This window comes from Xenopus laevis, chromosome 3S, assembly GCF_017654675.1.
Source record: "Xenopus laevis strain J_2021 chromosome 3S, Xenopus_laevis_v10.1, whole genome shotgun sequence".
NCBI classification, from domain to species: Eukaryota; Metazoa; Chordata; class Amphibia; order Anura; family Pipidae; genus Xenopus; species Xenopus laevis.
In genome coordinates, this window is record NC_054376.1 from 52,756,628 (window position 1) to 52,772,769 (window position 16,142).

Below are 16,142 nucleotides of genomic sequence, written 5' to 3' on the forward strand. Positions count from 1 at the left end.
CCACACATGAAAACCAAACTTTTCTTTTTAACACAGCAGTGAGTTTCCACCCTTGAGAAAAAACTCCCACTCACCTGCTGCTCACCTCCATTAAACCCCCTTGGATGTCCAGCCCACCTCTGGCTGATTAACCCCATGGTGTTTTTTAAAGAGGTAATTTTAAAACCTAAAGAATGGGGATATATATCGGTCATCTACAATATATCCCCCCCCAGCTTCTACAATATATATATATATATATATATATATATATATATATATATATATATATATATATATATATATATATATATATATATATATATATATATATAGATGATATGTCCCATCTAGAAATCATAGCCAATTTTAAGCAGTTATAGATATATATTATATAACTTCCATCGTAGGAAGTCCCAAGACGGTAGCTCATTCCCTGAAGGAAGGAGGTATTTCCAATAGAGTATTTCTTAGTTTTATTTACTATAAAAGGAGAGGGCACACAGACTTTCTTCTTTGGGCTCCACCTTAGTACGGGGTTGATGTGCTGGAAAGCATAAACCAAGAGGAGGCCTCATTACAGGAGGAGCTTAAAACCCTAAGGTAAGCCATCACTTTAGTGAAAGTCAGAGAACAGCCCTTCCCCTTGAATTAGGTTTTTAGTGGTTTTAGTCAATTAACCATAGATAAGCCCCCTGCATGAGAATTGTTCAGGATAGAATGAGACTGGTGCTCTTTTTCCTGTACCTTCACAAGTCTCCCCCAATAGTTCATAATAATTCATTTATTTATTCATCAGTGTACCATATTTGGATGTTCAATAAATCTACTGTTAATGGCTAAAAACCACCAGTACCAGAAGTATTTCCTTGTTATTTCTGACATGGAACATTTATAGCACCACTTCTTTAAACATTTCCCCAACACTTGACTTGGGAGACTTGGCTCATCTGAGAGAGGGTCACATGTTACACCTGCTCTACATAGAAGCCACTATGGCAGGTACAGTAGGTTCTAACAATTACAGCAACTAAGGATGATGGGAGTTGTTGATTATAAGCAGCTGTAGCTGACCTTAATTCTGTTTTAAATCAATCTCTCATGGGGCTGATGTAGCCATAGAAGCCAATTTAATTACATTTTACATAGTCCATATTATTTTATAATGTAAGTCACAACACACTGCAGATGCTATTGACCTATACTAAGTTTTTATAGAAGGAAAATCAGGAGCAGTGAAGAAAAATGTACATTAATTCAGTTCCAGAATAATGATAAAGTCTAATGGCTTCAGATATAACTTTTGCTATTATAACTTACTTATAATAACTTGCATTTTGTGATGGTTCAAGAGAGAGGGGAAATATTCAAAGAGAACTCCAGGGAGCAATTTCTATTATATTGCTGGCAGGTGGTTTATCATGACTTCTAACATCTTATAATAAAGTCTAGCAATTGTATAGAGTAACATTATTTCTTTTGTGGATGTGCACAAACTACATTTGTCAGTGGCAAGAAATCATTGGATATAAATTGTATTATTGCAAAATTCTTTATTTCACTGATTTATATTATTACCACAGGTTGAAACCAAAAAAAATGATAACAATGTAAAATAGACTTTATTTCCAAGGCTAGAGTGATGCTGCCACCTAGATTTCAGGAAGACTACAGAATACTGTAAATGTGAACAAAGAAAATGGCAGAATCATATCTGATGAGATTTTGTTGACTGCAGTTATCAGTCCAATATGAATTTTAGATTTTAATCATAAATTAATTATCGTTATCTAACTTTGTTAACTATATATATATATATATATATATATATATATATATATATATATATATATATATATATATATATATATATAAATTAAAAGCATGTTCCATAATAAAAGAACATGTATTTATAAGCAACTTTCCTAGATTTATACATTAAGGGGCATATTTATCAAGGGTTGAATTTCGAATTGAAAAAACTTCGAAATTTGAATTCAAAAAGACCAACTGAAGTTAAGTTGAAGGTTTTTTTTGGTCAAATAGGGCCGTTTTCAATCGAATAGGTCCGTATTCGGCCATATCGAAGGAATAGCGAATTTGATCGGATTTGATTCAAAGTTTTTCCCACAAAAACCTTCGATTTTTCAAAGTCCACCAATTGACTCCAAATAAGTTCTAGGAGGTCCTCCATAGGCTAAAACAGCAGCAAAAAAACAGCAATTCGGTAGGTTTTAGATAGCAAATGGTTGAAGTCGAATTTTTTAAGAGACAGTACATGATAAATTTCGATATTCTAATTTTTGCATTTTTTTCAAATTCGAATCGAATCTATTCCCTTGTTGAAGTACACAAAAAATAACTTGAAATTCACATTTTTTTCATTCGAAAATTCACCTCGAGCTTTGATAAATCTGCCCCTAAATAAACCTTTTCAGTTATTTTATAGCGATGTGTGATTGGGTCACTTTTAATCAATTCAGTCTTTTAAAGGCTTTTTGGATTTTTTTGGATAGGAATTGTCCCAAAAAACAGGCATTTTTAGAGGTTTTCGAGGTATTAGTATTTTTTTTTGTGGATCGTTCATTGCTTTTTTTCCCGTTCTTACTTTTTATATTTGAATCTTTTAATGAAAACCTCTAAAACCACTTACCTCTAAAACCACTAAAATGAGAATGTTGATAAATAAGCCTTCACAACTTGATGCCGTGCATTATCATGACAAACTTACCAGTCTTCTTTTCTGTTCTGTTACCAGCTGATCTCAATGGTGTGAAAGAAGCCTGTGAGACAACTGAAATGTGTGACAGCAGTTCTGGAGAACCTGGGCATGGCAATGGCAGGAGTCTGAACTACTGGGTAACACACCAAAGGAATGCAGATTACTAGTGATTGGACAGTAACAGACTCTGTAACGTGGAGAGCTTATTAACATAGAGACCTGATAATACGACTGAGAGCTAAAAGCAATCAAATTATATCAGCTCCAATTTCATGGGAGATTAAACCATGTGAAATGATGTTAGTGCAAGAGATTGCAGTACTTCAGTATCATGAGTAGAACTGTATTAATATGATTAATATTTTGATTTATTTTTCCACACTGTCTCTTTTATCCCATAATTTATCAAATCAGTTAGAAAACAGGCATTAAACAAAGTAAACAAACAAAAATAATTCAAATAAAATTAACACTTCAGGTTTCTATATTTTGTAACAAACCAATCTTATTGGCTATTCATTGAATTTTAATTAAAAAAAAACATTGTCCAATTAATATATGTGTTTCCTTAATGTATGCATTATTTATAATTTATTACAAATTATTGTTCCATGACTCATGGGAGTATGTACAGGGTTACAACATTATGAGATATATCGCACAGCCTCTCTTCTGTTGAAAAATAACATTGCTAAGTGCAATCTCATTACTATGTTCCTGGCTAAACATTGCCTGCATTGTTACATCATTTGTTCTTATAAAGGGAGGAACCTGGCTAACTGCCACCTGCATTGTTACATCCGTTGTTCTTCTAAAGGCCCTGGTTAACTGCCACCTGCATTGTTACATCAGTTGTTCTTCTAAAGGGAGGCAGTTATGAGCTGAAACACTCATACGCTGATTTTCTAACTGTTAAGGAGCCTCGAGGCACTGAAAATACAGGTATAACAACAATATTTTATTTCATAACATATCTAAGCATTGTGAAATTCGAGTACAGGGAGTCCTTGAGTTACATCCACCTGACTTACGTACATACAACTCACACTTACAAACAGAGGCTATTACAGTAATGTATTGTGGTTTGCTTGGCCTTTATTAGCATTTAGCTTTAATAAACCATCTGCCCCAATCCCCTCTGGTATGTGTTGTCTACTACAGAGCACAGAAATGTAAAAATAAATAATATGTTAAGACACACATCTCTCTTGTTGCATTTAATAAGTAAATGTATTTGTTTCAATTGACATACAAATTCAACTTAAGAATAAATTTACAGACCCTATCTCGAACGTAACCTGGGGACTGCCTGTATAATAAAAAAAAAATAAAAAATATATATATATATATTGGAATGCACGGTGATGAAATAAATGCACTGTATATATATATATATATATATATATATATATATATATATATATATATATATATATATATATATATATATATATATATATATATATATATATATATATATAGAATTAGTCAGGCTCTTAAAATGTTGTAAAACCATGCTACCAGATGTGAATGGGTCATCTATAACAATATATAAGAACTCTGCAAACCCCTTTATGGGAAATTTCCAAAAATAATAAGGCAATGTTTGAAAGGTTTCTGTGATGTCAGATGAAACTGGGATAAAGACTCTTCTGTCAAATTCACAGCAATATACTTAGCACAAAACTAGCACAAAACTCATCTCTAAAAACCTCTGTACAGTTACTACAATAAAATATGCAGCAGGTAGCATCAGTGTAATGTAAGGTATCCCAAAACCCCAAGGTCCCAGTCAAAGCTCATGCTTCCGCCTATAATAGCCACCTTTTGCTTCTGGAGGAGCTCTACGCTACTCAGAAGCCATCACGTCATAAAGTGAGAGGACCAAGAGGAAGAGTTCTAGGCAGACAAGGGGACCGAATGTGTACAAGAAGGATGGGAAACAAAGAACATAGTCAAGGGTCAGGATGGGTTGATCCCAATCAGGAAGTGCAGAACAAAATCAAGAATCAGAGACGTAGTCTGTGTCACAGGCCGGAGTCAGAAAAAAAAAGTAGCACAGTACAAAGTCAGGATCCGAAGAATCGTCAGTAAACGGGTAGAGGTCAGTACAGGAAGCTAAGTAGCAGATGTCAGGAACAGAGATCAGAACAACAAGAGCACCCAAGGATTATTAGGAAATAGGCCGATGTTGGGCAAGGAAAAATTATTTTTCTAATTTTCCTTACGATTCTTTTTAATTAAAAAGGTTGTATTAAAAAAACACATTTTGAGTTTTACTGCTTAAAATATTACAGATTTTCAGGATTTGTTATTTATTAATGCTAGAGAATTGGTCACAGGTGTGAACACTAGCTATAATATTTATAATACTACATGAAAGCATGCTTCAAATTAAAATAATTACTGAGAAATTTTCTGTAAAATTCAGTGCCACCACAGCTTCATTACATTTGTTCTTTCCCCTTGTCAAACAAAGACATCATATAAGGCCAAATTATATATCCCTAACAGCATGTACATACTCTGTTTCATTTTATCACAAAATATTGAAATGGGAATTAATTACTGCTAAGTACTGAATATAATCTTTTTTTAATTCCCCTTGAGTTTATATAACACTTCAACAGATAGACATAAACAGGAAACTGAATAAATTTTTTAAAAAATTACATAAATAAGAACAAAAACTTGCATGTCACAAAGTAGTATTCTTGATTATTAGATTTTTCACAAATCTCTAAAAACTGTGGTTTTCCTATATTTCTAAAAAAAACTATAGAAATTTGAGATGTATTAAGTGTAAAAAACACAAAAACCTCTTTACCAAGTATAAGTTGTTGTGGTACTATAGGAGTCAATGGGAGCAGAGCCAATTCTATGGACAATTTTTATCGAATCTGAATTTAGAGGTTTTTGGATTTTTTTTCAGTAAAAATTTTTCGTTCAGCACTTTTTTTCAGTTCATACTTCTTTAAATCGGAACTTTTAATAAACTCAGTGCAAGTCATGGTTTTACAGTTTATGAGTTTAGTCATGGCTTCCAAAACCTCTAAAACCACTAAAATACACCCTTTAATAAATAAGCCTCCGATTGTGCTTATTTTTTAAATCTGCATAAAGCTGGTGCATTTTTTGGAGCAAAAAATTATGGGTTTTTTTGGAGCAGAATGATGTTTTATTGCATAAACATGCTCTGGTTTGCTCTATAAAACATTTTTCCACTGGTAAATTGGTTGCTAAATATTTAATTTTTTTTAGGAATTATTTATTTAGTGCATATGTTCTCTGTTCACAACTTTTCCCCAGAAGAATTAAAGGTTTAATTTAATGTATTATTGTCCAATAAGAGGTCATTCTCTTTAAATTAAATATTTAAAAAGCATAAAATATCCAAATATATACTGTAGCTCTTTCTTTCTTCGTTCTTGACTTATGTAGAAAGGTGAGTTCTTGAAACATCTCAGTAAATAAAATAAACATTGTTCAAGTTAAACATTTATGAAAAATTTACAGAATATTTTACTTAAATTTTAGACAAATTGCCTAGATCTAACTTCTGAAATTACCAGGTAAAGCATGTATTTGTAAAATATTATGTAATGCACATTGTAGATTACTTTTTCAACATACTTTGCAGTAGCACATTTTGGACATCCATGCATTTAGTTTCATAGCATCTGTGGAGGGAAAAAAATTTAATTACTATACGTTATTACAAAATATTGTATGAGAAAAGAAGCTGCATTATGTGTTGTCATCATGTGATTTCTGCTCTATTATCAGGAATTGCTTGGGTCTAGTGAATCTGACCTGCTTCGCGAAAATTCGCGAAACTGTGAAAATCCACTTAAATGCATTGAAGCAAAAATATTTGCTCATCACTACTTGGGACTTCTTGTTTTCTGAATACATTTAATTTTTCTTAATTTGGAACATGTCTTAAGGCTACTAAAAACATTTTTCTATAAAAAACCCAACTTTGACATGAAATTATGCTATTTTAGGTGGAATGAGTACCAGATTCTGGCTAAATATTACAAATTATAATAAAAATAATAGCATTTATTTTTAACTGAATGTTAATAACCTTTATGGTCAAGTCTTACAGCAACTTTATGAAAACATGTCAATGCACACAGCTGGCCGAAATAATGGTAACATTGTATTAAAGGTCAATTAATTCTAAAATTTAATTTGATAAACCAGTAAAATGCAATAAGCATTGACAAACATTATGAGACAATTAGCCAGAAGTTGCTTTATACTAACCTTTTATCTACTTAAGGACAGCTATTGTTCTGAATTATCTACCATTTGTAACTTTCCAGTCAAGTAGTTATAAGAGTAGTCCTGTCATGGTGTTGCAGCATTTTTAGACTTTTTGTGTTTAAACCCCTTTGCAGTCTAAAATTTGGTTAAAGCCCATCTGCCTTTGCCTCACAAAATGATATACAGTAGGTGAACAGTATATTAGTCACTGCTGTTAACTCTAAGGGGTTATTTATCAAAATAGTTCTCACTATTTTCTGCAAACTACTCCGACCAAATCCACACTAACTTCTCCCTCCATATTAGAGTATGTTACGCTGATTTAATTTTATGTGTAGAAAAGAGGGTTAATCATTTTAGTGGACATGTTCCCTTTGAGTGACCTAGAAGTAGTAAGGCATGGTAAGGAATTATGGGGCTCTTTTTTCTTCTGAAGATGAAAGTGTATAACCTCACTCTTTGTTTATCCAGACCTGATGTTTTTAAAGAGAGGAAAAAAGCATATGGGGTACAGTCAAAACCTTTCCTAAAATAACTTAATTGATCTTTCAGAAATATCTAGCTCTGCTTTGGTCTTGCTAGGGGCCAATCAGACAGTTTGGGGCATATGCCAATGCATTACAATAAACACTGTGAATTTTGAAAGTTTTAGCATTTTCGTGAATTTTTCAGTGAATCGAAATGGTACAGATTAGCTCATCACTAATCACTATCTGTAATAGCTGAACAAGTTCCTGACTTAAAGGGAAATTATGATTGCACATTACAAGTTATTAAAAAATATTTAAGAACATTTATATTCATTTTTTTTCATTAAAACACTCATATCATAAAGCTTTTTCCTAAAAAACATTTTTCTAATATGTCAGATTTAAATAGATGAGAAAAATCTATCTCTTCATTCAATTCCAGAGGCCACTTTGCAATCAACACATATGAGAAGAGCAAAGATTTGATGATAACAGCATGCCAGCTATTGGTTTGGCGATTTGTCTATGAAATGAGCAAGTTGGTGACTGGGAACTTGGCAAACTGCCAGTAGCATTTTAAAAAATAGCTTTTCAGATGAATGTTGAAACTTTTCAAGAATACTCAGAAAGTTCTGTTGCTTTATGCTACTGATGGAGAAAATACCAAAATTGGTAAGGGAATTTGAGAGGACAGCAAGCAAACGTGTGGATTATGGAAACCATCTATGAGTTAACTATGTTTTAAGGGAATCCCACCTTGCACTTTACATCTGCTGTAAAAAGTCACAGGTCCAAGTTGATCCTAAAGAAAGCCTAGAAACAACTGTTAAACGAAACATTTGAGACAGACCAACTTTTTCACAGAGGCCCCAAATCAGGAGCTTGACTTGTGAAACAGAGATTTTTACAAAGCAACCTCAGCTATCCCTACATGACAAGGGCAAGGAAAGACAAATAAACATTTTTACTTTTACAGACTAGAAACATCTAGGGGACAATTTTGCAAGAATATGCAAAGGTTATAACAGCACTCTCCAGAACATGAAGGATTTATGGGTAAAGAACTTGTCAGATGGGGAACTCATCAAGTCAGAGAAGGAAGTCATAGTCAAAGGTCTACTTAGGGTTGCCACCTTCTGTCTAGTGGAACTCCGGGCAGATGGGCGGAGCCACAACATAATGGGGGCAGGGCGATGCTATGACATGACAGTTTCCTATGAGTGGTCATGTTACTCATAGGAAATCCTGTGGGCAGGCAGTTTTGACCTGGGCAGCCCTTCAAAAAACCAGGCTGTCAGGGTCAAAACCGGACAGGTGGCAACCCTAATCTTATTGACTATGGCAACATGCCCTAGCAGTGGATTTCAGCAAAGCCACATAATCTTCCACACATAACAATAACATACCAGTTGAAGAGGCAGAAAATGTCTAGTTAAAAGTATCAGCTGCCCTAACTAGTGTGAAGTTTGCTGGAGAGGAGGGCTCTGACCCAAGTGTCACTAACGCCAGCGGTTAAAGGGAAATGTGCAGTGATGCCAAACACATCAGACTCTGACTACAGTAAACAACTCAAGAGCAGCTACCTACTAGCAGCTACAAGAAAAAGTTATAGACAGCTTGCGACAGTTTACGAAGGATCATGTCATCAATCCAACTTTGTATTGCTGCCTTTAACCTGGGGAAGCCACTTTATAAGCACTGTATATGTACTCCCTAATATACACAAAGATGGAGGCCCACTGAGGCCAATTGTCAGTAGGATCATCTCTACGACATCAGTAAATACTTCACCAGCATCTTAGCTCCCTTTAGTTGGTAACACAGAACAACATATTCAGATCTCCATAGACTCCATAGTCCATAAAGTGTGTATGTGTTGTGACACAATGGTATCCTATGATGTTACATCTATATATTTACTTGCATACCCCACAACTGAGGCCATTGAAGCAGTGACTGATGACTGAAACACGACATCACCCTTTGCAAAAGAGCAAAGCAGAGGCCAAACAAGTTTGCTTTTTGCTGGACCTGCTTAATACCAGTTACTTCAGAAATAAGTTTGTTTTTATATAGACAAAGCATGGCTGTGTCATGGGTTTATCTGTGTCTCCAGATCAACACACAGATTTAAGGCACATAGCAGGTAGAATAACATCCACTATGTTGCTGGGATATTGGTAAAAACATCACATTCCTGTGTTTTTCAAACCAAGCAAAATCTTTTGACAGAAGTTGGTATCCCCAAATAGCCAATCTCTGAAGCACATGAAAAATAATGTGATCTATACTGTCCAGTATAGTGAAGTGCATAGTTCTATACATTGGGGAGACCAAAGAACACTCAGTAAGTGAATTACCTAACATATGAGGGCTAACTCATCAGGATAAAACCCAGCAGTCTATCTAAATCTAAATTTAGATCTAAATCTAAGGAAAAAGGACACTGCTTTATATATGTGTGGGATACAGAATACATGGTTTGAAAGAGGTGTGAAGGATGCCATTTATGCCAGAATGGAAAAACCATCTGTAAACAGGGGAAGGGGCCTGCAATGCCACTTCCACTGGACAACTCCATGCCATACTTACCGGGATAGCCCCCGCCCCAGTGCTCCCATCAGAAGGACCCTCCACAAAGCTTTAAAAGCTCAACCTCCCCCCCCCAGTCCGGTGTCTTTTTTTCCTTCTGCTTCAGTTTATTCTAGTTCCTGTTAGAAGCAAGTTTTCTTTTTAACCTTGGGGAAGCATTAGGGCTTGCTGGAAAGCATCCTAGGGACTGGGGTTTTTGGTCCTTGTAATCTTTTCCCCCCTAAGCACTAGATTAATTTTGATCTTGGATACTTAAGAATGGGCGGGGGCTATCCCGGTAAGTATGACATGGAGTTGTCCATGAAAGGAAGATCATGTTAAGTATGATACCATATTCCCTTTTTCGCCAACATACAATGTTGCTTTGACATCCTGACCCTGATGGTTTCACAACAATTCACACATCCAGTCATGTACACTGAAAAAGGAACATCAGTCTCAATGACCATCATGGTATCATTGTGACTGAGTTACAGCTAACACCAACTGGAATAGTTCAACTGAACCATTGTGACTGGATGATGGTGATACCCTTAAGAGTTTAAATGGAATTCCCAACCACTGGAGAAGCACTTGGATAGTTACATAGTTACATAGTTAAATCGGGTTGAAAAAAGACAAAGTTGATCAATTTCAACCCATCCAAATGAAAACCCAGCATCCATACACGCAGCCCTCTGTACTTTCACATACATTCTATATACCCATACCTATACTAACTATAGAATTTAGTATCACAATAGCCTTTGATATTATGTCTGTCCAAGAAATCATCCAAGCCATTCTTAAAGGCATTAACAGAATCAGCCTTGATGAGTAATGAAGTCCTTTTGCTTTAGACTTATTTCTAGAAGATACTACATATAAAAATACACCATATTTGAAAATCTACTTCTTTCTAGTGATGAGCAAAATGCATAAAAATTCACTAAATACATTGAAGTCAATAGGCTCCAAAATGTTTTTTACGTGTGACAATTTTTAACTTGTGCAACAATTTTTTCTCGCTCCAAATGCCTTGCCTATGCCTGTTTTTTGTCTCTGCAACTTTTTTGTATTGCCAACATTTTTTTTCTTATGGTGACTTTTTTGTCTGCATTTTAATTTCATCATGAATGTTCTAGTTTAAGTTCAAATGAATGACTATAAAATGACTATAAAACTGAGGCACTGCTACTGTTAACAATTCTGTAGCTTCCCTGTATACAGTGTAAAGCATTTTACTATATTTCTTAGTCTGTCTCCATCATGGATGTAATAAGAAGTGGAGGCATCTTCTGTAACCAGAATGAGAAACAAAATGCCATAGTTGCAATACAATCAAGAGATAACTATTCCTGAATAAGTTTTAGTTTACATATACACATATCAATTATTTTATTGTATTTCAAGAATATTACGTTATTCATTCTCATCATTTTGTTTCTACAGTAACAGGATGCTCTGGTTTCTTAAAGTATCATCAAATATATTATGACGGTATTGTTAGCAAAGGTGTTTCTATCAGACAGTGATAAGCATGTTTAAACTGTCCATATGAATTAATTACATTTTTCTGGAAATCACAGCTGCCTTTGCTGAAACACATGAACATCACTACATCATGTATGTGTATAAGTATATTTTTATTTGTATAGTGCTCCTTGAGGGCAAAGCACTGTACAGCAAAACAATAAATTAGAAGTAACAAACAAGAGGTCGCTGTAATAATAATTAACATTAATTGTATAATTATTAGAAATACAATTCACATAAATATAAAACTACACATTCAGGGGCACGTTTACTATGGGTCGAATATCGAGGGTTAATTAACCCTCGATATTCGACCATCGAAGTTAAATTCTTCGACTTCGAATATCGAAGTCAAAGGATTTACCGTATTTCGTTCGATCGAAGGAAAAATCGAACAAACTATTCGAAGGATTTTAATCCATCGATCGAAGGATTTTTCATCTATCAGAAATTACTTCCCCATAGGCTAACATTGGTGCTCGATGCGGTGCGGTGCGGTGCGAAGTAGGTGGTCGAAGTTTTTTTTAAAGAGACGGTTCTTCGACTATCGAATATAAATATATTGGGATGGATTAATATCTTTTCACACAACATAGAGCTGGAATTATGTGCCCAGGGTGAAAGACCAAACACCATTGATCCCTGTAATGTTTCCATTCCATTTTCTTTAGGTTATATTTGTTCTTATGTGGCTTAAATAATGCATCCGGAGATCCCTATTAATGTTCAGTAGTAAAGTATTGTTTTAGTGTACAGGCAAACTAAACCTTTCAAGCAAGTGCTGAGTATAGCTCCAACTCAGGAATTATCCATCATAATGGAAAAATACGTTATCTCTAATTCACGGGATAAAATCTAATTTATCAATATCTCAGTTAATTGCTTTATTTTTTTTTTAATTTTTAGCAATACTGTCTTAATTTCTTATCACAGAATTTCATTCACACAGGAATCCATAAATAATTCATGTCGCTGGCTCTTTGTTGTGTGTTTCTGACCTGCACGAAGAGAGGTGGGAGGTTGACAGCTGTGTCAGGACAAGCACCACATATCTGACATGACAAGTGACTAACAAGTTTCTTTCAGAGAGTCGTGAAAAGAGACAATGATCCCAAGTACAAGAAGCAAAATCCAGAAACAAAAAACATACGGGTTTCTTTCGCTTCAGATAAATGTGTGTGCGTGCTATCAGTTTATTTTCAGCTCGTAACCCCTGGTCATTTTTACCACTGCCCACCTCCTTTATTCATCTCACTAGCCAGGCCATTTACTCCTGTCCTCGGATCAATATGAGCAATTCTTGGAGAAATACGATGTCTCCATGGCAACCAAGCCACAAATTCTCAGTGGAAAGCACTGAGGCCAGTTCTGAATTCTCCCGAGGAGTTATAAGGAACAGTGTTTTAAAATGCAAGGATGAACACACAGGGAAGCTTAAGCAATTCATTGTTTACTGCCAATATAATGATACCATTTTGAGGAGTTCTCTCTTAGCGTCGCACAAAGCATTATATCACTCTGTTGTATACACAGCATAAAGTTGTCTGCTACCTAAATCTCCCTCTGTCTGAACAGAATTACATTCTGTGCATAAACATTCTGGCGATAATGTGACACTGAACTGCAAATGTCATTATAGTTTGAATGGGTATTTGCAGTCTATGGAGATGACCTCCCAAACGTATGAACTGTCCCATCATTTCTGCTTTCACAAAGCCACCTTCCTCTAACTCCAGCCAGATATGCATGTATTATGTGACAGATAAATATTTAGATGTGTTTTGGTTTCATTTGTCTTCACAACTATAACGTTTTTGGGTTAACTGTTAAGGTTTCAATGTAAAAGCAAAGTTCTAATGGCTGCTATTTTTAAACAAACACTTCCCCCCTTGTAATATATCAGACTTGGAACAGTTAGAAAACCTAATAAGATTATTTGCTCAAACAGGTGAATAACAGGTGAAATGTTATATTGCTGATTTTTTTGCTGTTTGTCTGGTACCATTCATTTCCCCTATTAAAGAGGTATTCTGCCCAAGCATTAAGTGCCCTATGTTAATAAACCCAGTGTGCTTGCACCTAAAGAATCGGAGACAGATGCCCTCCCAATACAGAAGATTTTAAGTGTTATTACATCCACAAAGCGAAACTATACATAAATACATTTAGGGGGCAAAGCAATCCTGTTGGGTTTATTTAGTGTTTAAATGATTTTTAATAGATGTATGGTATGGTGATCCAAAACCCCAAGTCCTGTTATGGACTGGTCAAACGATATACCAGGAAAACTCCCGTTGGGCCCAGATGTCAGTGGGTCCTCTTGCGTCTAACCATTTGGTCTATTTCATGGTCATTCCCTATTTCTTTAAGGGGCTTAATAATGGAAGAATGGAGTATATTATGCAGAGATAAAAGACTAGAAAAACAAAAAGGTTGAGTGAGGAGAGGAGGAGGAGGCAAAATAATTTGGAAATTGGGCCCACAGTCTACGGTTTTCTGGTGGTCCCCTGGCATCCCTGTCCGACACTGCCAAGGTCCCAAGTATTCCAGATACTAGACCTGTATACTTAAACATGTATATGAAAATGTTTTTTTTTTGGCGATGTTCAGTTTGTCTTTATAGTTTTCATTAGAAAATTTCAGTAGCTTATGTGTTTTTTTTTTTTTCCGTTAAACTGTCTATCTATCTATCTATCTATCTATCTATCTATCTATCTATCTACCTATATACATATATAAGTTTTATCCACAGAATGTAGTTAGGCACAGCAAGAAGGGTATGAAATGTTAAGGGTAAATACATAAAACATATATTCCTTTTTACACACCTACCCAAACAAAGGTAAGGGGATTTGGCTCACATGAGTAGGGCTGGGGTTTTATTTATTAAGACTTCCTCTAGTCTAAGAAGGGTATGAAATGTTAAGGGTAAATACATAAAACATATATTCCTTTTTACACACCTACCCAAACAAAGGTAAGGGGATTTGGCTCACATGAGTAGGGCTGGGGTTTTATTTATTAAGACTTCCTCTAGTCTATGGAGATAAAAATGTAACAACTGTTAAAGGCATGTTTGTTCTATTTATCCCCCCCCACTCCAGGGTCCAGGAGTTAAAAGAAGTCAATGCATTTGCCTACTGGAGGTTAGAATCTGCCACCCTCCCCCGTCATCTCAGACCTACCGAGGTTGTTTATATGTCTATTGGAGCTATCCCTATCCTATTTGGAATTTTCTGTGGTCTGTGCTGGAATTAGCCTGAAAATCCAACTATTTCAGACTTTTCGGGCAAAAATCCAAAAAAATCAGGCTTTTTTAGGAAAAAGTCTGAATTCATTTTCACTCGACTTTTTTGGGTTAGTCCCCGATCCGATTAACTGGTGGGGGTTTTTTTTATAATAAATGAGCTCCAATTGTGGATTCTAGTTTGGTTGGACTTTTTAAATTAAGTTACTCAGATTAATTCAGATTTTGATAATAAGGCCTCAAGTATATCGTAAGGAGTTTTCTATGAATCCCTGAGGTTGAGCTAACCCAACCACTTGAATGGCATAATGTTAGGGTAGGCTTAATGTAGACTTGTTATGACTGTGAAGAACTCAGTCATACTCTGATTATAAGCCACCTTAGTTGATAACATTGCAGCCCTTTCATGGAATGTGTGAATTATTAAAATAATTTTTATCAGCATAGTTAAATCTGAATTTTAACAATTCATTTTACAATTACCTTTTACTCATTTTGACAAATCATTTTAGCTATTAATAGATTAGTTACCTTTTTTGTCTAAATTTACTGCTGCTTTATTGCTGCTTCATCTGTGTCAAATGTGTTGCAGCATGCACTATAGACATTACTTGCACCTCTAAGTACAATATCTGTAAGGTGAATGTCCAAGTAATTTGAATGAATGCACTGTATAATAATATGCATCCTAGGTAAATCTGGAATTGACTGTGGCTACAGTTTTGTTGGTACTCTTCATGTATAAATGAAATCTCAACCATTTTCCTTGGGGACAGGTCAAGGGACAATTTGCAGCTGCCCCCTGTCAGCATAGCTACAAGTCTTTGAAATTTCTTAACTAAGCTGACAGGCAGCAGAAAGTATGAATCAGAAATGTGATGTACAGAGATGGCAATGACAGAAGGTTTTTTAATATGAAATTAGAGTAACAAACCCTTATACAACAGATAACACTTTCACAGATTCCACTGATACAGTACACGTTTAGCACAAAAGTAAAAATAAGATAATGTCCTCTTATGCAAATTCCCCAAATCTGAGAGCCCTGCCATCTGAAACTACATATACAACATACTAAAAAACAAAAATATTATATATATATATATATATATATATATATATATATATATATATATATATATATATATATATATATATAATATAGACACGAGCCGTCATCAGGAAGGGTTCGAGTCTAAGAGCCGAAATGTTGAATAAACCCATTTTTTCATCACAAAAGACCTATGAGTGCGGATATCTTTGCTCTATTGATAATGATATATATGTTCCAACACCTACTGTAGGCATTTCCATTGTTTTCTGATTGCACCTATCCAGTAGTTTA

At 34.9% G+C, this 16,142-nt stretch overlaps 1 pseudogene; it reads right to left on the reverse strand.

The window, feature by feature from the left end:
- Positions 1-16,142, reverse strand: part of LOC108712322 — a 144,403-nt pseudogene that overhangs the window by 15,754 nt on the left and 112,507 nt on the right.